General features: G+C 40.1%; 2 protein-coding genes across 7 annotated transcripts in view; both read left to right on the forward strand.

Annotated features, from left to right (window-relative positions):
• Nucleotides 1-21,797, forward strand: part of LOC141564996 (uncharacterized) — a 218,839-nt gene that overhangs the window by 25,318 nt on the left and 171,724 nt on the right. The window contains exons 1-3 of one of the 6 annotated variants that reach the window (XM_074307934.1): nt 6,885-7,014; nt 12,632-12,803; nt 15,621-15,769. The exons of 1 other annotated variant lie outside the window; for it this stretch is intronic. The gene's annotated coding sequence lies outside the window, so the exon portion shown is untranslated. Of the gene's footprint in view, nt 1-6,878; nt 7,015-12,631; nt 12,804-15,620; nt 15,770-21,797 lie in introns of those variants that run through there. 4 more of the 6 variants (XM_074307936.1, XM_074307937.1, XM_074307935.1 and 1 more) reach the window with 4 other exon arrangements.
• Nucleotides 6,983-21,797, forward strand: part of LOC141564995 (uncharacterized) — a 102,774-nt gene continuing 87,959 nt past the window's right edge. The window contains exon 1 of the mRNA XM_074307931.1: nt 6,983-7,014. The gene's annotated coding sequence lies outside the window, so the exon portion shown is untranslated. The remainder of the gene's footprint in view (nt 7,015-21,797) is intronic.

Genomic DNA, 21,797 nt, shown 5'->3' on the forward strand with positions numbered 1-21,797 from the left:
TCTGCCCAGGTTACATGTACCTTCGGATTCTAATGTTTATTGTGCAACAAGAAAATGATATTCACACACATGTATTGTACTTAGACTATATTGTAACACATGTAAAATGTATGGTATTGCCTGTCGTCGGGGGGAGGGAATAGAGGGAGGGGGGGCAATTTGGAAAAATGAATACAAGGGATAATATTATAAAATATATATAAAAAAAAAAAAAAAAAAAAAAAGAATGCACCACCTGGGAGTTGTGAATGAATCTAACCATTCTGGAGAGCAATCTAGAATTATGCCCCAAAAGTCATCAAACTGTGCATACCCTTTGATCCAGCAGTGCTACTCCTGGGCTTATATCCTAAAGAAATACTAAAGAAGGGAAAAGGAACTGTATGTGCCAGAATATTATTTGGATTTGGAAACCTTTGAGTGCTCCCATGTCCAGTGTGCATCCCCATTGTATCTCTAGAGAGGATTTTCTTCCTATTTTGTGTTATCCAAGTGCTTTCAGTGTTCTCAGATTCATTTTAGGGTTTGAGATCCTCTTGGTTACCCTCAACCTGGTTTAGTCTGTCTGCTGAAACATCTCAACTACTCAATGCTGATGAAGTCACAGTCATTAGTGATGAGGCTATGATAGTAGAGATGCACTCAACACTTCCATAGTGTTCTCAACAGACCATCATCAATCCATGCTGAAGCCACTGACTGTTTGCTTCAAGTTAAAATCAATCACTCCCTAGCTGAAGTTCCAAGTAAAGAAGAGGTTTTGAATGCCATTAGACTACTCTCCTGTGGCAAAGCACTTGTAGTGTCCTCATTCCTTCTGGACACACAATTTGGGATGTACCCAACGAACCAAAACACCCCCCCCCCATCTTCACTCTGCTCAATACCTTGGCTGGTTATATAGGATATTCTTCAACAAACTTTATGATGGGTTCATGAGTTCTAGGCATAAACTGTTCCTTTTTATCTGCTCTACTTATAACAAAATCACCCATTTAGAGAGAAATTGCTATTAAATGTAAGCAATCATATGATCACAGTATCAGAGTATGATTGATTTAGAGCTAAAAGGGAACTTGATGGCCATTATATTTTACAGATCAGGTGAGATTTACAAGGTGAGGGGTCCAATGGCCATAAAAAAGCTGACTGAAATTTTGCAGATTACCTGGCAAAAGGAGGTTATGCCCCAGGAGTTCAAGGATGACTCCATTATCCATCTCTATAAATATAAAGGGAATTGATTTTACTGTGACAACTGCAGGGAGGATCTCTCTCTCGATTTCTCTCATTCTCATTCTCTCTCTCTCTCTTTCCCCACCCCCTCCCCTCTCAATCATTGCTAGTAACATTCTTCCAAAGTCCTCCTTAAAATACTGACTCTCATATGGAAAAAGGTCATGTACCTGAGACCCAGCGTGGCTTCTGAATGGGCCAAGGAACAGATGATATGGTGTTTGCTTCTCAACAACTCCAGGAGAAATACCAGGATCAAGAACAGAAATCTATATTCAACATTTGGAGATTTGACCAAGGCCTTTAATATTTTCAGTCACGAGGGCTCATATTAAATTATGTCAAAAAATAAATCTGAGATAAGCACAGTTAGAGAAGCTACCCCAAATCTTTATGGCATCTATTTGTACCCAACCCATGGCACAGCCTTCTGAGCTCATATTGGTATGATCAGCTGCAAATGGATACACAAACTTTTCTCTAACATAATGATGTTATTTTGGTCTTTGAAAACTAAAGACAATAACCAACCTGAAATACATTGTCTCAGAGGAGACACTCATGGCTATTCCAGTTCCCCAGGCCTCATAGTTTAAGGGTGGGATGGGGGAAAGGTTCTACACATTTCAGAAGAGGTTTACTAACTTTCTCCTACTCCTCTCACAAATACAAGGACTGAGATCCTTGTCTTGATTTCTCATGGGCCCTTGTCTTTTCTAACTTTTCTCCTAGATCAAAGGAGACTTCTTCCTGGAATCCCATCTAGCTTTATTTTCCTGACACTCTTGTCTTTAGGCTCTCCAGATTCTCCTTAAAACAGTATCTGCAGTTAGAAATATCTGTGGTTACTGTTAAACATACTGTAAATTATATCTCTGAAGGTCTTGAAAACATCATGGAATCCCATATCTGAAATGTAAAATTTTGTGCCATTCTAAGTCCCCAATACATTGTAACAGGAGACCCATCCAGAGACTGGTAATTTGGGTTCATTCACCAGTTAGTTCCAGTTCCTCCTCTTTAAACAAATGTGGCTCAATGTCCTCTGGGAGCAAGGGAGGTAGAGTGGGTACTTCCTGCTTAGAATGGGCATAGATTTTGTGAAATTCCCTCCATCTTACTGTTACTCATTATTGTCCTTCTCAGCCTTTCTTTTTATCCTGTTACCTTACCTCTCCCCCTTGCTCCACTAGGAGTTCCTCCCTTATCTTCTCCCTCACCTTTCTAAAAGTCTTGCTGCTTTCCTTCACCCAGTTTTCTACTTCTCTAGAACCTTAAAACAGACTTTTAAATTTCAAGGCTGTTTCCTCTTCAACTCTGAGGAGAGCAAGGTTCCAACATTTCCAACACATCCCACCTGCTCCCTCTGTATCAGTTCCTTCTTTCACACCCCAATTTATGAGGTGATTGCTCCATTTTACCCTTTTCTATCCAGTTTTGTTTTTTAGAATCACTCCATCATACAGAAGTTGGCCCTCACCTTTCTTTCAGACTTCTCAGTAATGATGACAGCTTGAAGAATTCTGACAGTATTTCCATATATAAGCAACCTTAGTGTGTTTGGAATTAATCTCTTCTTCCAAGTTTACTGTGTCCCCAACATAACATTTGTGGTGCTATTACTTATTGTCTACTTATTCTTCCAGGCTCCTTTCTGATTAAGGACTTGGTTCTCTCCATATCTGGAGGAAATGTCCAGGATATTCTTATGGCTCTTTCTTGGTGTAATGAGTTTTGAAATTTCCCAGGATATTTAAAAAAAAAAAAAAAAAAGAAAGAAAGAAAGGAAGAAAGAAAAAAACAAATACCAAAAAAACCAAAACAACAACAAAAGCTTCCTGTTAGGTTCCTTCTGTCTTTTAGAGCTCTGTAGATGTCTCATTCCCTCTTCTCTTCCCCATAGTAGATCTCAAAATCCTGACTTGTGTTTGTACTTCTTTGGATTTCTCCCATGTGGAGTTTCAGAGAAATATTGATGCATTCAGTCTCTTTAAGCCAGCTAGAAAACTGCATTGGTCCAGACTGAGAGAACTTCAGGGTCCTTTTTTTGTATGAAAGTCCTGTAGTTTTCTGCCACAGGCATTGGGCTGGACCGGAGGCTGGATCTGAAACCTCACTCTAGGATCAGCACCCCACAGTTGCTGCTTGTGTTGAATGTATTTCTTGATTAATACCCAGTTTAGGGTCTAGCATCTTCTCCTACCCCTAGAACAACCTTTTGACACCTGTAAAGCTCCCACTTTGGACATGCTTCATTTCTGGATGTTGATGGAAAGTCCAACCTCAGAATCTTGGAAGAGCACTCTGAGCCAGTCTGACCCTAACAGGAACCTTTCAGTGTTTCTTATACACTTGTGGACATTTTTTCCTTGAAATAAATTTAGAAGCTTTGGGAAAATGGGATTGCCATGTTTGAACTTTGCCTTGTGTATCACAGAGACTAGTTTGTTTGAAGCTTTCAGACCAGATTTGTTGCTTATTTAGGATGTGCTGGTCACACTGATCCCAGAGGGGCACAGGGAAGGTGATCCAGACAATGAGGCAAGGAATTTTCTGAGATCTACCTTTTCAGCAACCTGTGTACTGTATTTGGAAACTGCTTCAAGCTGAGCACTTACCTGTTGTTATCTTGTTCCTGGTTTAGAGCTCTCTTAATGTAAAACTTCTGTTATGGGCCAGAACTTGAAACAAGGTGCTAAGTCAGTGGAATCGATAGAGACAATAGTTACTTAATTTGGCATGGTGTTTAACAGTTCTCTAGTTCAGTACATGTACTTAGTACCTACTATAGTTCTACAAGATTCACACTTTTGATAAGAGACCATATCTAAGCTAGGAGTCTCAGCCAAGATTCAGTTGGGGAGATTCAGAAGCCAGAGAAGGCAGCTCAAACTCTTGGAAAAGGTCAGACTGAAAGGCTCTCCAGGAAGCTGCCCATCCCCAGGAAGGAAATAATGAAGGATCTGTACTATAAGAAAGTTAACCGGGCTGCAAGAAAGGAGACAAGACTCGGAAAGAGACAATAAAGGATTTGGACTTTAACTCCTGGCTGCACTTGTACTGATTACTGAATTGAAATGAAGGCTGTCTCCAGAGACCCCAAGAAAACCTCAACAAGAGAAAATTACATTTTAAAGAAAATATTACAAACTTCCTAAAGGTTCTGGTTTTTTTTTCTATTTCAGCTCTTGTCTCTGCCAGATGAAAATACTAGTTAATTTTCTAAATATGTAATCATAATGAAGAAGGGACCCATACAACCTAAAACTCCTTGAAGGAGAAAATTTCCTTTAACTCTGACTCAGTGAGGGACCCTGCTGGAGGGGAACAAAACAAGAAGTTTCATTCTGTTATCCAAGTGGGGCTGATTCTAGTCCTTAGGAAAAGAATTCCAACTCTCTATTCCAGAAACTCATTCTATTCAAATTCCAGCTCAAGCTGAAACCCAGAGAGTATCTGAGCCAACTTGGGACTCCACCCATGAGCCCACTTCAGCTTGTAGCCAAAACTCCAATTATAAAAGAGCCAAACTTTGCTCTCTTTGCAGAGGTTCTAAACAGGCCATGCTATGCCATGCTAAACTATGCCATGCTATGCTATGCCAAGTAGGTCTCTGCCTGATGGGGGTTGAGGTCCCTTTAAGAAATCCACCGTCCCCCATGGCTGACCTTTGATTTACAAATCCTAGTCTTTGGGCCTGTCCCAAGCCCCGACCAAGTGGATCTGAGCCAACTTGGGATACCACCCACAAGCCCCTTTAGGTATAAAAGCTAAACTGGAGCTCTCTCTTTGCAGGAGCCCTTTCCCCAAAACCTGGTATGTTAGGTCTTTACTAAGTGCTAATGAGATATTAGATTCTTACTAAGTTCTAAGTCGGTACTTGACAATTCTCTAGTTCCGGCCTTTCCTGGGGAAGAAAAGCTTACATGCTTAGGAGGAGCAAGTTCATTGGTTGAAGTAATTCTTCCCAGAAGCCCTTGCATTATCCCACGCCCATTCTCTGGGAGGATAAAGAGGGCAGCTCTGGAGGAAAAAGGCAGTCTCTGCTCTAGACCAGACTTGAGGCAGCTCTCTGCAGGAAGGGAAATCACTTCTCTGGACCAGAGTTAACGGCAACTGTCTAGAGACAACGGAAGAATGGGTCCGAGAGATTTGAGTTGACACAGCAGATCTCCCCCTAGAGAGCGATAGGCAGCTTCTGGAGACAATAGCACATTACAATGGTATCTTTCCGGCCATGTAAGGGTTCCTGCCTGCCCAGCCACTATCTCTGGCTCTGGCATCTGTCTACTTTTAACTTTACTTCCAAATCCCTACAATAAACCTTTTATCAATCTAGGTTTTCGGGCCTGTAAATTCCTTTTACAGGGGACTCTGTGCTATCACACAACTATAATATTCCATCAGGATTTCTAACCTTGCTTCCCAATCCCTATAATAACCTTTTATCAGTTTAGGTTTTTGGTTCTGTAAATTCTTTTACAGAGAGTCTCTGTGCCACTAGAAGAGGGTTCCTCAAACTCCCTACCCTTGTGCCAAATCCTAAGGGGTGTAGGGGAGCCAAACCTCTCCATTTGGTTCCCTGAACCCCAAACCTGCAATTAGATCTTATTTAACTCCTTGACCACCAGAAACCTTCATCTCATCTTGGTTCCCTAAATCTAGCCCTTATCATTTGGTACCCTGAAAGGGAATCCCAAAATCTAAATCTCATCAATATCACACTCTCAGAATGACTTTTTAGATTTGCATTTTTATACTGTGGTTTCCCCAAATCCCAATGTAAGATTAGAAACATAACAATAATATAAATAGGGGCAGTCAGGTGGCGCAGTGGATAGAGCACCAGTCCTTACTTCTGGAGGACCTGAGTTCAAATCTATTCTCAGACACTTAACACTTCCTAGCTGTGTGACCCTGGGCAAGTCATTTAACCCCAGCCTCAAAAACAACAACAACAAAAAAAAACCCAACAATAATATAAATAAGGTTTTCATTTTAAAACATGAAGAAAAATTGCCAGTGAAACATCAGTGAATTTCTAAATTATCTCCATAGAAAAATCACTTGATCCTTCTGACCACTTGACTCTGTGGACATACAGCCTTCAGAGTAGAATGGAGTCATTCTGATCCAGTTATGCCAAATGTTTTTCCCTATACTTCCTGATCATATCAGCTCAATGTCAAATTTTCTGTGATCTACATGTAGAGGCTCAAACATCCCTATTATTATGATGGGACAACAAGCCTTTAAGTGAACCCTCATTCTAATTTAGATTAGGAAAAAACAGATCCAATCTGCATTAATAATGGAAGGTAAATTGGCTGCTGCCCAGGATTGATCTAGCCACTCTTTCAGCTCCAGAGAGGAAGGAATGAGCCCCAAAGCTGTGAATGAGAGTGAGAAAAGGAGGGAGCCTGGGGGGAGGAGATCTCCGAGCGGAACAGCCTGGTGGGTGGATCCAGGTGGAATGGGAGCCCTTGGGGTGGAGTTTGGAAGCCTGGGAGGAGACCAGGGCAGACGTTGGGCCTCTCCCGTGGTCAAGACATTTCACGTGATGGGGGCGGGGTTTGGGGCGGGGAAGCAGCTCTGGGCCTGACTTCCTGCTCTTGGGCGTCCTAGAAGGAGTCGGCTCATTTTGGGAAGTCTCAGGGCTGGCTAAGGTGATAACTCTTGGGCCCGGGAGAAATCTCCGAGAGCTGGCGGTAAACTGGGACTTCTGCACTTGAGATCCCTCTGCCTCCTGCAAGGCAGCTGTGCAGGGGCAGGTCCCAGGTAGGTCCGTCCACCTCCCGGCATATCTACACCCCCCTCCCTGCCCACCTCTGAGCTGTTGCTAGTTCCCTTTGTCTTTGCGAATGGGGGATCATGTCTTCAACTTCACCACGAAAGTGCTGCTCTACTAGACCCGGTAATCGGACAAGCCCTTCCTTCCCAGCCCCCAGCCCCTCCCCCACCCCCAGAATTTCCCAAACGTCTGACGTTACCGTCCCCGGATTTATCACAGATTCACATTTCCCCAATTTCAGACCTTGCCCGTAAGTACCCGGGCGTCCCTCCTTGTTCCTGGATCCCGGTTAGAAACGCGGTGCTTCTGCCTTCCCACTTAGGCCCCTGATAGATTCCAGAGTTCTGCCTGCCCTGAGGACCCACTCTGGACGCGGGCCCCAAAACTCCTGCCTGGCTCTGCCTGGCTCCCCCCATCCCCAGGCTCTTGGGCTGCTGTCCGATCTGACCCCAGAGTCGCCAAGCCTAAGCTCTACCATCGCCCTAGGCACGCTCCCCAGCTCCTAGGAAGACTCGGGCACAGCCACGCTGCTTTCCCGGGATCCGTGTTCCCCCCCCCCAAGCCTTCTGCCCTCCAGTTTCCCTGATCTCCCTCCCCTGAGCTGGGTCAGACTTTCTCTCCCGGATCTGACCTGGGCTCTCCTTTCCTCCTGCTTCCCTGCCCCCTCTTTTGAAGCCCTGAAAGTTCCCCTCATCCGCCCCCTCCCTCCCCGGGCTAGATCTCAGGCTTCCTCTGGAGCCTCCATCCAGCGCCCTCCTTCCATCCCCGGTGTGTTGTTATATAACCTCGAGGCTTCCACAGCCTTCCCGAGGTATATACAATGTTTCCTCATGAATTGAGAGGAAGGTTACAATGTTACCAGCTCTCCCCGCCCTCCCCCTTAGAGCTATACTGATAACATTTTCTCCTATAGAAGTAAATAATGAGGGCCTTGGAATTGGTCTTTAATGTTTTCCTTTTTTCTGGATCTTTTAGATTAAATTTTCCATTCAGTTCTGCTCCTTTTGTTACAAAGACATGAAAGTTTTTCAGTTTGTCAAATATCTATTTTCCCCTCATTCCAGATTCCAGATTTCTGGGTAAACTATTCAGGATGCAAGTCCAGGTCTTTTGTTCTTTGAAATTTAATGTAACCAAACCCATGATCTTTTAGAGTTGAAGCTGCTGGTTTGTGAAATCCTGACTATTTCTTCTTCTTTTTTTAAATAACTTTTTATTGACATTACATATGCATGGGTAATTTTTTTTTTTAACAACATTATCTCTTGTACTCACTTCTTTTCTGAATTTTCCCCTCTCTCCCTCTACCCCCTCCCCTAAATGACAGGCAGTCCATACATATTTAATGTGTTACAGTATATCCTAAATACAACATATGTGTGTAAAACCAAATTTCTTGTTGCACCGGAAGAATTGGATTCCGAAGGTATAAGTAACCTGGGTAGAAAGACAATAGTGCAAAAATTTACACTCATTTCCCAGTGTTCCTTCTCTGGGTGTAGCTGATTCTATCCATCATTGATCTACTGGAACTGAATTGGATCTTATCTTTGTCGAAGATATCCATTTCCATCAGAATACATCCTCATACAGTATTGTTGAAGTGTATAATGATCTGGTTCTGCTCATTTTGTTCAGCATCAGTTCATGCAAGTCTCTCCAAGCCTCTCTGTATTCATCCTGCTGGTGATTTCTTACAGAGCAATAATATTCATTCCATAACATTCATATACCATAATTTACTCAGCCAGTCTCCAATTGATGAGCATCCATTCATCTTCCAGTTTCTAGCCACCACAAAAAGAGCTACCATAAACATTTTGGCACATACAGGTCCCTTTCCCTTCTTTAGTATTTCTTTGGGATATAAGCCCAGTAGTAGCACTGCTGGACCAAAGGGTATGCACAGTTTGATAACTTTTTGGGCATAGTTCCAAGTTGCTCTCCAGAATGGCTGGATTCTTTCACAACTCCACCAACAATGTATCAGTGTCCCAGTTTTCCCACATCCCCTCCAACATTCATCATTATTTGTTCCTGTCATCTTAGCCAATCTGACAGGTGTGTAGTGGTATCTCAGAGTTGTCTTAATTTGCATTTCTCTGATCAATAGTGATTTGGAACACTTTCATATGAGTGGATATAGTTTCAATTTCTTCCTCTGAGAATTGTCTGTTCATATCCTTTGACCATTTATCAATTGGAGAATGGCTTGGAAATCCCGACTATTTCTGCAGTGTCCAAGTCTGTCTTGTTTTCTGGTTGGATTGAAGGAATTTCTTAACGTGGGAATTTTGAAATTTTGCTAAGATATTCTTGTAAGGTTTTCTCCTGTGATCTCTTCATTTGGTAAACATTAGATTTTTTTTTTTTCCTCCTTTACCCTCTTCTTCTAGAACTTCAGGGCAATTTTCTTCCATAATTTCTTGAAATACTGTATCCATATTGTTCTTTAAATAATAACTTTTAGGTAGTCCAACAATTCTTATATTGTTTCACCTTGATCTGTTCTCCAGTTTTCTAATGAGATGTTTCAGATTCTCTTCTATGTTTTCTAGTTAATTATTTTTTTGGTGCCTCATAATGTCACTCCATTCCTCTTCTATTTTTCAAGAACGTTTTTTATTACCTCTTTCAAATTGATTAACTTTCTTTTCATAATTTCTTGGATTGCTTTCAGTTCCCCTCCTAGTATTTCCTTGATTTGATTTTTGAATTCCTTTTTATGTTCTTGGAGGAACTCCTTTTGGGCTTGTTGTGTACCTTTGATGTTACCCTTTGGGATAGAAATGGCTTGTTTTTTAACCTCACTATTGGCTGGATATTAACTGTGATCTTCTTTTGTACTAAAGTAGCTCTTATGAGGTTCTTTTTCTTTCCTAACTCATCCTGAATTTTCATTTGTTTTTTGTTAGGGACTTTTCTTCTGGGAATTGCCATATATACCATGTCAGCTGGTGGGGTGGATCCAGGAGGCAGAAGGGGCTTGGCCTCTGAGGCAGGAGGCTGTGTCTTGCAGGTGTTTCTTAGGATGTAGCACTAACTCCAGGTGTCTCTCTTCTGGGGATTCACCTCCGAAGTGGTGAGTGGGCTAGGCACAGGGTAATCCCAGAGGAGAGTAAATGTAAATAACCAGCTTTGAGTCTATAGACAAGAAGGATTCAGAGAGAAGTAGAGAGAGGCAGAGATGTAGAGAGATTCAGAGAATCTCAGAAAGACACAGAGACATACATGCACTTGCTCTTGCTTCCTGCTAACCCCTGCTGAGATTACCATTAAAGAAAAAAATGTTTGGCACTGGTCTTCATGTGTAAAATTGGTATGTATGGCACTGGCAATCAGCCTCAGAGAGAGAGGTTACAGGTTTTATTTTATTTTTAGCAGCTTATACCAATGATCATTATTACAATCAAATTTAATTTCAGAGCTCTGGGTAATGCTGCCTTAACCCTCAGCTCCTCCTTACTGTTATGATCAGAATTCTGTCCAGCAGCTCAACTTCAGCAGCAGTTTCCACCTAAATCACATGTAGGCTTCCCCAACTGCTGTCCTGGAAACGTTTTTGCTCCCTAAAGCACTGCACTTTCCCAGCAAGTGCTCATTCCTCCTTGTCCACAGCCACAGCCCAGCATAATGTCTGGTCAGCTCTGCTAGCCCTTTTGTTTGTGCAGAATCTTTTTAATTCAACGTAATCAAAATTATTCATTTTGTATTTGATGCTATGCTCTAGTTCTTCTGTGGCCATAAATACCTTTCTTCTCCCCAGATCTGAGAGGCATACTATCCCTTGTTCTCCTAATTTGTTTATAGTGTCATCCACTATATCTGAATCAAGAAGTCATTCTGACTTTATCTAGGTATAGAGTGTTAGATGTTGGTCAGTGTCTAGTGTCTGCAATGCTCAAAAAGCCATACAGCATTAAAGAATTTTTTTTTTTTTTCTGAGGCAGTTAGGGTTAAGCGACTTGCCCAGGGTCACACAGCTAGGAAGTATTAAGTGTCTGAAGCCAGATTTGAACTCAGGTCCTCCTGACCTCAGGGCTGGTGCTCTATCCACTGCACCACCTAGAGGTCCCAAGAATTTCTTAATAGGAGCTAATCTGAGACATGACATCTAGTGTAACTTCTAACCAGATGTGAATTTTGTCCACAAAGTCTCTGAAAACTGCCCCTGCAGCCTTTTTTTGAAATTTTACAGTTAAGGGAACCCTCCACTTGTCAAGGCAACCTCTTCCTTTTTGAGACAGATCTAGACTTTAGAAAGATCTTCTTGTTATCAAGCATAAATTAGCCCTTCTTGTTCTTAATGCTGCCTGATATCAGAAATTTATCCTTATACTTCTTTCATTATTCCCTCAAATTCCATCGCAGTTAGTGGAAAAGAAAGGAAAGGGATAATCTATACATACTATGTGGCAGATACTGTACTAAATATATACATCTTTTCTCATTTGAGCCCCACAAGATATCTGTGACTTTGGTCCTATCATTTTCCCTATTAATAATTGGGGAAACTAGGGGGGCAGCTAGGTGGCGCAGTGGATAGAGCACCAGCCTTGAATTCAGTAGGACCCGAGTTCAAATCTGGTCTCAGACACTTAACACTTCCTAGCTGTGTGACCCTGGGCAAGTTACTTAACCCTAGTCTTAGGAAAAAAAAATAATTGGGGAAACTGAGGCACACATCTATGAAGTAATGTTCCCTGGGACACACAGATGGTAAGAGTATGAGGATGGATTTGAAATCAACCTTTCTTGAGTCCAGTCTCACAATTCTTAGTACTGCAAGACCAACTCTCTCTAATTTCTAATAATGGAATTTTAAATTTAAAATAAATATGGAATGAAGGGGGGATCACTGCAATTTCCAGGTGTTTGCTATCACAAAGAGCCACTTTAAATGTCCCATCCAAATGACTGATTCCATCTTATATTTACTCACCTTTCTGTTTCTGAAGCCAGATTTTACCCTATCCCTGTCACTCCATCTTCTCTCCCACTCTCTCTCTCCCATTCCATCCAACTAAAAGTCCCTCCCTCACTCTACCCCACAGTTTCCTCACCTCTATATATTCAGAAGGCTTCTACATCCCTTTGAATATATACATTGTTTTCCTGGGAAATTCAGAGAGTAAAATTATATTAACAGCTCCCCACCCTCTTCTGTACCTGCTTTTTCAGTATTATTTCTTCCTCTTGCCAAGTTTACCTTTTCCTTACCCCATCATACATAACTCAGCCCCAATCTTTCAAACTACCTGAAGTTATACTGATAACATTTTCACATATATAAGTAACTAGTTGGCCTTAAGAAATGCCTTAGAATTAGTCTTTAAGGTTTTCCTTTTTTTCTGTCTCTTTTGTATTAAATTTTGCTTTTTGTTACAAATACTTGAAAGCTTTTCAGTTTATCAAAAGTTCATTTCCCCCCCATTATTCCAGATTATATTGAGCTTTCTGTGTAGATTATTGTGGATGCAACTGCAGTTCTTTTGTTCTGTGAAATTTAATATAACCAAACCTATGGTCTTTCAGAGTAGAAACTGCTGGGTTTTGTGAAGTCCTATTTCTGCAATATTTTATTCTGTCTTGCTTTCTGGTTAGATTGCAATATTTTCTACTAAATTTAAAGTCCGGGATAGCTTCCTGGAGGCCTCAGGGACAGCCAGAGTCAGGATCAACAAAAGGCCTTGGTCTTCAGGAGGAGAAGTAAAGGAGATGGAAGAAACTGCCACAAGCTCTCCACCAACCTTCCTTCTCCTGGACCTCCTGCAAAGTGAGTCTGACTTGTCTCATTCCACCCTCTAAAGCCTCCCAGGATTATCTGTATACACCAAAAGATTGAGCCAGCACAGAATAGTGAGAAGGGCCATTTTTCCAAACATGCTAATAGAGTTATTGGCCAATAGGAAATTAGCCTTAAGTGCTTAGTTGTCTGATTCCAGTGCACCTATTCAGAGTTTCACCTCTTTACACCTTAATCTGGGAATTTTGAAGCTTTGTTAGGCTATTCTGGTAAGTTTTCCTCCACTGATCTCTTCCATTTGGTGAATAGTAGATTTTTTATTTCCTCCTGTACCCTGTTGTTCTAGAACTTCAGAGCAATGTTCTTTCATAATTTCTTGAAATAATATATCCAGATTCTTTTTAAAATAATAGCTTTTAGGTAGTCTCACGATTCTTGTCTCTTCTTGATCTGTTCTCCAGTTTTTCTAATGAGATGTGTCATATTTTCTATTTTAAAAAATTATTAAAGCTTTTTATTTCCAAAACATATGCATTGGTAATTTTTCAACAGTGACCCCTGTAAAACTTTCTTTTCAAAGTTTTTCCCTCCTTTCCCTGACCCCTCCCCTAGATGGTAGGTAGTCTAATACATTGTTAAATATGTCAAAATATATGTTAAATCCAATATCTATATATACATTTATGCAGTTATCTTGCTGCACAAGAAAAAAATTTGAGTGTAGAAAGGAAAATAATATTTGAGGACAAAAGCAAAATGCAAGCAAACATCAACAGAAAGAGGGAAGGTATTGTTGTCCACACTCAATTCCAGCAGTCCTCTGTCTGGGTGTAGATGGCTCCCTTCAATAAAAATTGGAATTGGTTTGAATCATCTCATTGTTGAATAGAGCTGCATCCATCAAAACTGGTGATCATATAATCTTCTTGTTGCCATGTATAATGATCTCCTTGTTCTGCTCATTTCATTTAATATCAGTTCATATTACCAAACAATAATATTCCATAACATTCGTATATCATAATTTATTCAGTCATTCTCCAGTTGCCAACAAATTTGATAACCTAAATGTAATAGAATAATATCTACAAAATTATAGATTGCCCAGGTTAACAGAAGAGGAAATAAATTATTTAAACAGTCCCATTTTAGAAAGGGAACTACAACAACTCCCTAAGAAAAAAATCTCCAGGGCCAGATGGATTTGCATATGATTTCTACCAAACATCCAAAACAATTAATTCTAATACTATATGAATTTTTTGAAAAATTAGGGAAAGAAGGACTCCTAACAAATTCCTTTTATGAAGCAGATATGTGGCTGATAGTTAAACCAGGTAGGGTGAAAAAAGAAAAAGAAAATCTTAGACCAATTTCTCTAATGAATATTGATGCAAAAATCTTAAATAAAATATTAACAATGAGATTACAGAAAGTCATCCCCAGGTTAATGCACTATGACCAAGAAGGATTTATACTAGGAGTACAGGGCTGGTTCAATATTAGAAAAAACTATCAGCTAATCAACTATATGTCTTCTATTTTTTCAAGTTTAATTTTTTTGGGGGGTGTCTTATAATGTTACTAGATTCCTCTTGTTTAATTTTACTTTTCAAGGACTTTTTAAAAACTATTTTTCCAATTGATTAACTTTCTTTTCATAATTTTTTGGATTGCTTTCATTTCCCTACCCCTCATTCCCCAATATTTACCTGAACTCTTATTTGATTTTTGAATTCCTTTTCATATTCTTCTAAGTGTTCTTTTTGGTCTTGTATACTTTTGATGTTACTCTTTGGGACAAAGTGGCTTTTTTTTAACCTCACAATATTCTTCTGAATATTAACCCAGATCTTTCACACCAAAGTAGCTATTGTCAGGTTCTTTTTGCTTTGCTTACTCATCCTGAATTTTAATTTGGTTTTATTTTATTTTATATACTAATCATTATTATAATGAAGTTTGAATTCTGAGTTCTGTGTAATTGTGCCTTAAGCCTCAGTTCCTCCTGACTGTTTTGTTCTGAATTCTGTCCAAGAGCTCAACCTCAGCCACAGTTCTCAACTAAGTCACACACAAGGTCTGTAAATTGCTTATCACCTTAAGGTGAGAGGAAGTGAAAAGGGGAGGGAGAGAATTTGTAACTGAATAAAATTTTTTTTAAAGTGTTAAAAATTGCTTTTACAATAATTGGGAAATAAATACTATTTAATATAAAAAAAATGAGGTCAATCAACTTCAGTCTTTTAGACATATTGAACTTGTTCTCTAGTTACAATTTTCATGTAAGCCTGAACTCACTTTCTTTTCTTTGTTTCTTCCTGATAAGGGCCCTATTACTCTCTCAGTCCTTCAGGCTCACAACCAAGATGTCCTCCATGAATCCTGTTTTTTACCCCCACTTACATCATGTCAACCCTGCAACATCTCTGCCTTCCATCTTCTCTCCACTGATGTTTCAACCTTCTTGCTGTAGATCCTTATCACCTCACCCTTAGAGTATAGCAACAGCCTACTTGTGGGTTGGCCTGATTGCAGACTGCATGACTCCAATGCATCCTTCATTCAGCCAACAAGGTGTTTTTCCTGAAGATCCAATTTTCCTGGACTTAGTAAACAGCAGGGATTTTCTACCAACCTGCAAATGTGAATGTTTTCTATTCCTCACTGATTATGGGCAGGGTTCTTACACCTTAGTTCTTTGGGATCTCATGACAATGGCTTCCTTGCTATTTTAGGAAGATGATACTGTAACTCTAGCCTTCAAGAAATTTCTCTGGCTATTCTCTGGCTATGTGCTCTCCCTAATTTGTGTCTCCAAGTTATCTTCATTCTTTCTTTCTATAGGAAACCTTTAACTGTGTGGGGCAGAAGACCTTCAACTTCAACAAATCAAAGTCATCTTAAGGTAGAAAATAAAGGAGTTTTAATTTGCCAGAGCTTGGGAGATTTGAGCATCTCCCCAAACACCTAGGGTGGTCTGGCAGTACAGAGAGGTAAGAGACAGTCAGCAGACAATGATTACATAAGGGGCTGGGGTAACACTCCCTATAGGTTGGACCTTTGCCCTGTTTAGTCAGCAGAAATGTGCTCGAATTCTAAGTACAAAATGAGGAGAAACTTCTAACCCAATCACATCTCTAGGATTATTAAATTATGTTATATGGGAGTTTTAATGCCAAGATAGCCCTAACTTAGTCCCACAATAAAAGGGTAATATGATCCCATTCTTTGTAAAACTGGTGATCTCTGGAGAAAGAAACTTGGGCTTGGGATGTAACCAACCATGTCTCAATTTTTAGAGCACTGTCTCCATCTTGTGAGACAGCTTTCACAGTTCACTTCATCCATAAGCTCTCTTGCTTCCAGTGTTTTCTTCTTTTAAATGATATCCCATTTATTTTGCCTTTGGCTTCTTTGCAAGTTATTTCTTAGCTTGTTGTTTCTCCCATTATTTTGTGCACTTGTTGTAGGCAGAGATTATTACTTACCTTTTTTGAAAATCCCTATCATTCAGCATCTGACAGAAAGGAGGCATTTATGTTGGACTGATTTAGCCTTACAGCTTAGGTTTCTTATTTTCCTCATTCCTTAAAATATAGAAACTGAGGTAGACAGATTAATTAGTAATTATAAAATTATAAAACCCAAAGTAATAATTAAGAAACTTCTATGTGGAATTTTCTGTAAGAATTGTTCAAAAATGTTAAGATAATAGCCATAATAATTGCTATAATATACAAAGCAATAAAAACATACATATTCAATCAGTATCAGAATGTCTTTGGTTGGAATGCAAATCTTATTAGATAGAAAGTTTTTCCTATTGAAAAGCCTCATAAATGCAATGTGTGGGCAGCTGGACTAGAGGCAGGTTTTACAAATTACCTTTTTAAGTTACCACTTTCCCAGTGAGGAATGCACTTTGCAAATTGGAAGTTCTCCTGGGCAGGAGATCTCCACTTGTTGCAGAATAGGCAGAGGTTTTATAAACAAATCCTAAGTGGGAAGGGTAGGGGAAAGTCAGTTAAGATACAATCAATCCCCAAGTTAGATTGGTTTCCCATGGAAGACTACAACTTCTTGGATTGTTTTGATTCTTGAGGGTTGTGATCATTCCCTCTCCAAAGCACAGAGTTCTGTGATAAGAACAGTTTTCTGTAGTTTTCCAGTCAATTCACTGATTGTACATAAGTACAGTATAGCACAAGAATATGCATTATCTGAGCAGAACCAGAACATCACTATACATTTCAACAACAATACTGTATGAAGATGTATTCTGATGGAAGTGGAAATCTTCAACATAAAGAAGATCCAACTCACTTCCAGTTGATCAATGATGGGCAGAAACAACTACACCCAGAGAAGGAACACTGGGAAGTGAATGTAAACTGTTAGCACTGCTGTCTATCTACCCAGGTTACTTATACCTTCGGAATCTAATACTTAATGTGCAACAAGAAAATGGTATTTACACACATATATTATATCTAGGTTATACTGTAACACATGTAAAATGTATGAGATTGCCTGTCATCTAGGGGAGAGAGTAGAGGGAGGGAGGGGAAAATCTGGAAAAATGAATACAAGGGATAATGTTATAAAAAAAAAATTACTCGTGCATATATACTGTCCAAAAAAATGTATAATTATAAAATTAATTTTAAAAAAAGAATATGCATTATCAGAGTGATTGATAATTTTACTTTGCATTGTGAGTCCTGCCTCTTAACCCAGAAAAGGCAGCTCTGAGAAATCTAAATTATTAGTATATTCATTATGAATATAATATAAAATATTCATTACAAATATAATATGAAATTGAATAACATTAAAATCAGTGTGTTTTCACTGTGGAAAGCCTAGAAAGTTTTCATTTTTTTAATCTGTTGATGATGTTTTGTTCTTTTTTTATTATAGCTTTTTATTGACAGAACATATGCATTGGTAATTTTGCAACATTAACCCTTGCAATCACTTCTGTCCCAACTTTTCCCTTCCTTCCCTCCACCCCCTCCCCAGGATGGCAGGCACTCTCATACATGTTAAACATATTAAGCATATTTTAAATAAAATATATGTGTACATATTTAAAACTGTCCTCTTGTTGCACAAGAAAAAATCAGATCCAGAAAGGTAAAAATAGCCTAAGAAGAAAAACAAAAATTGGAGCAGTCCACACTCACTTCCCAGTGTTCTTTCCCTGGGTGTAGCTGGTTCTGTTCAGATGATGTTTTATTCTAGAAGAGGACCACAGATAAAAGGGAGATGTCTTGATTTGTGTTTGAATGGAATGCAAGGGAGGCAGTGCTCTGCCAAGGCCAGTGGCAAGATAAAAGTCCTGAATCCTTCCTCCAACAAACTTCAGGTGATGGAATCATGAGGTAGGGGGTGCTCATGAGAGATAAGATGAGCAGCCTGGTGGGTAAGTGGCCAGGTGAAATAAGACTCCTAAGGTGGAGTGTGGAATTGTGGGAAGAGTCTAGGGCTGAAGAAGAGCCTTTTCAATGGTCATTGGCCATGGGATGCTGGGCAGGCCTGGGGGAAGGGAGGCAGGCAACATTCAGAGGTAATCACCCTAGATGATGTTGGGGGTGAGGTCCCATCCACCTGGCTTCAGGGGGTAGGCTACTTGGGACTTTTGAGCCTGAGAGGACATTCCTGGAATAGATTAAGGGGAAGCGGGAAGGCTTGGGACTGAGATCTCTGGGCATTCTCTTGCATCTGCCATTTTCTACTTACTGCAAACCTTACCTGCTGGGGTAGGTCTCAGGTCTGAGTCAGGGCTTCTCACAAGTCCTGGCTTCTGTTGGCTGCCCTTGCATAAGTGTTCATATTTCTTATCTGCTTTGATGACCAGTGTCCTCTCCATCTGTCAAAACAATTCCCTTCTATGTCTGGCTACTTAATAAATTCTTGGCCCCTACCTCTTTTTCAAGTTCCCAAACACTTTCACAGATATCCAGTGTTGCCCTCTTCCTCAAGCTTACCATTGGGCATGTTTGCCCAAACACAGGCGTTCCTCACAAGAAGCCAGAAGTCCCACTTTCAGCCTCCTCTCCTGGACCCGGGTGTCCTAGCTCTGCCTCCAGCTCCTGTTTGATGAATTGATTGTGAGCCTTCAGACATGATTTCTTATGAGGTTCCACAGGCTCTGCCTTCTACTTCCAGGAACCCTCCTTGGTTGTAAGAACTGAAGCTGTTTCCTGAGCCAATTTCTCTGGACCCACTCCTTCCCAGGCATGTGGCTCACTGCACATTCTCTTTCATGATTCTAAGCCTAAAATCTACCCAAGAGTCTTGAGACTCTTTCCCCATCTTCTGCTTAGGTTTCAGGACTCAGCCATTCTGTTTTTCCTGATTCAATTACCCACCTGAATCACTTTGGATAATTAAATTTCTTCCTTTTTATCCAGGCTTCCTAGCTCCCTGCCACTTCCCCTACCATAGGTCCTATGAGCTGAATCCCAGACTAGATTGTCTCCCAGCCATAGATTTCCTCAGTCTTTCCCTGGGAGCTCCATCTCAGAGCCCTTACCTCCTTACTGGATCCCTCAGTCAGTTTATTTTCTAGGTAATATGTCTGTTGGGGAGAAGGGATGCTGGGAGGACCAAGTATCACTGGTAGGGAGATTTCTGACTCAGGGGACATTGAGGTTCTACACACACTCATCCCATCTGGGACCTTAAATCCCTCCTGCCTCTTGGGTCTGTACGAAGGTGGGGTGTAATGTTGTGTTGTCTCAACTAAATCCCAGAGTAGACTCACTCCTTGCTCAATGTTGTCTTCTTTTATTCTCCCAGAGAATGGGCATGTAAGAACTCAAGGGCTTGTGGGAAAATTACTTCAACCAATTAATTTGCTCCTTTTAAAGGTTGTGTAAACTCCTTTTTATATGTAAACTCCTCCTCAGAAGTTCAAAGGAGTAAACTCCCCTTAAAGGCAGGAACCAAAGGTGGGAACTAGAGAATTGTTAAGTACCAACTTAGCACTCAGTAAGAACGTAAGATCTGCCCCTTTCTTTTGATTTAGAACATAGGGTAGTCATGACCTTGAAAGATAAATCCATCAATATGGGAGGTATTACACATAATTACATAAATTACATAAACACATAGTAACATAATAATATAGTAACATAATACATGCTACAAGTATGTAAATTGAGAATTTAGAAATGTCCATAAGTCCATTGTCGATTAGTCTCATCTTGTGTTAGGAAATCCAATGATTCCTGCTGGTTTTAAAGTTCTTTAACAATCTTCTTATTAGCCATGCTCTTACAGTGTCAGATGTTTCTTAGATTTTTCTCCTTTGTTTCGAGGTCTTTCTCTTTTTCTGTCTCTCTCCAGGTGCTTGTTGCCACCCATCTGTTTCCTTCTTCATCTGTTTCCTTCTGTCTGTTAAAATACAAACTAACCCTTTCTCCCAGGCAGTTAACCTATCTAATTCCCTTTTGTTTACCACTTTCTAAATCTCTTCTCATCATCTGGCAATTACATTGGAGTTGTTTGCACTGGACACAACTCTGTTGGTTTAAGGCCTGTATTCTCCCCAAGTGTAATCCATTTTTGCAAACTGATTGCCTTTTGGCTGACTGATCAGGTAATCCCTTTCTTCCATGTGATTGGTTTTCAGCTGATAGATCACATCAGAGTTCTGACCTTCTAAAGGCTCTTTGGGTGTAAACTCAGTTGCAATCATGCAAACCTATTCTTTGAATGATATCTTGGAGCTGGGTCCCACTTCTCATTTTCCTGGGTCAATCTGAATTGAGGCCCAGTGAAAGCCTTTGTGATATTTTGGACATGGAGTTTTTGGTCTTCTCTCACCCTGTTTTCTCACTCTATCTCCATATCTACATTGAGCTCTTAGATGTCCAATTTTTCCATATTGGAAACATCGACAAATTTCTCTAGAAATCCCTTGCCAGGAGGGACCCTGTCTTTCCATGTTCATCATTGTTCCCACTGTAGCACATCGTCTTATGATCTCCTCTAAAGGAGCATCTTTGTCTAATTCCCATATAATTATTTTGCAAATCTCATTGGCATTTTCCTTAGCCAGATATCTGGTCCTTATTTCTGTTGCTGCATTTTCTCCAATAGTTCTTTTGACAGCAGTTTTCAAACCTCCCACAAAATCCGCAAAAGGTTCATTGGAACCTTGCTCTATTTTAGTGAAAGCCTCTCCCTGATCTTTCTGTCCAGGGAGGGAACCCCAAGCTTTTATTGCAGCCTTAGAAATTTGTTCATACACTGTTATGGGATAATTAATCTGTTCTGAATTCTCTCCATATTGACCTTCGTCAGCTAATTGCTCAAAAATGAATTGTGTGTCAACTCCTGTTTCTATATTGCATCTAACTTGGATCTTACATAATTCTTGAAATTCCACAAGCCACAATAAGTTTTGTCCAGGTTCTAGACATGTCCTTGCTATGGATTTCCAATCATTCGGGGTTAGGACTTCATAAGACAAACCATCTAGTAACATTTTAACATAAGCTGATGTAGCCCCATAAAGGGTACAACCTTTTTTTCAAATCTTTAATTTTATTCAAATCTAAAGGTATATCTCCTTTTTGACCTACAGAATCAATCCCTTCAATCACAGGATATGCATGTATAAAATCACTTATATCCTGTCCTTCTCTCTTAGCTTTAACCAATGCTTTTTCTAATTTTGTCATAGGCTGCTTAATAGTCGATTTTGTTTGTACTTCTGCCTCTTCCCCTTGCTCCACCCGTGAAGGGTTAGTTGAGGGAGGAGATGGAAAATGCTCCTGTTGCTCAGAATTGTACTTAACTTCATTGTTATTTGATTCATCCTTTTCACCTACTTTAGTTGACACCTCCCCATTTTGCTCCTTCTTCCTTTCCTTTAGAATAACAATTTTTAAAGCCACTTGGATTAAATTATAGGTATGAAGTGTATCTTTGGAAACTGAGTTTGGTTTGGAATTGTAGTGTTCACCTAATTGCTCTCCTACTAATTCCCATTCATCTAGATCCAATTCT

The sequence above is a fragment of the Sminthopsis crassicaudata genome, chromosome 3, assembly GCF_048593235.1.
Source record: "Sminthopsis crassicaudata isolate SCR6 chromosome 3, ASM4859323v1, whole genome shotgun sequence".
In the NCBI taxonomy this organism is placed as follows: domain Eukaryota; kingdom Metazoa; phylum Chordata; class Mammalia; order Dasyuromorphia; family Dasyuridae; genus Sminthopsis; species Sminthopsis crassicaudata.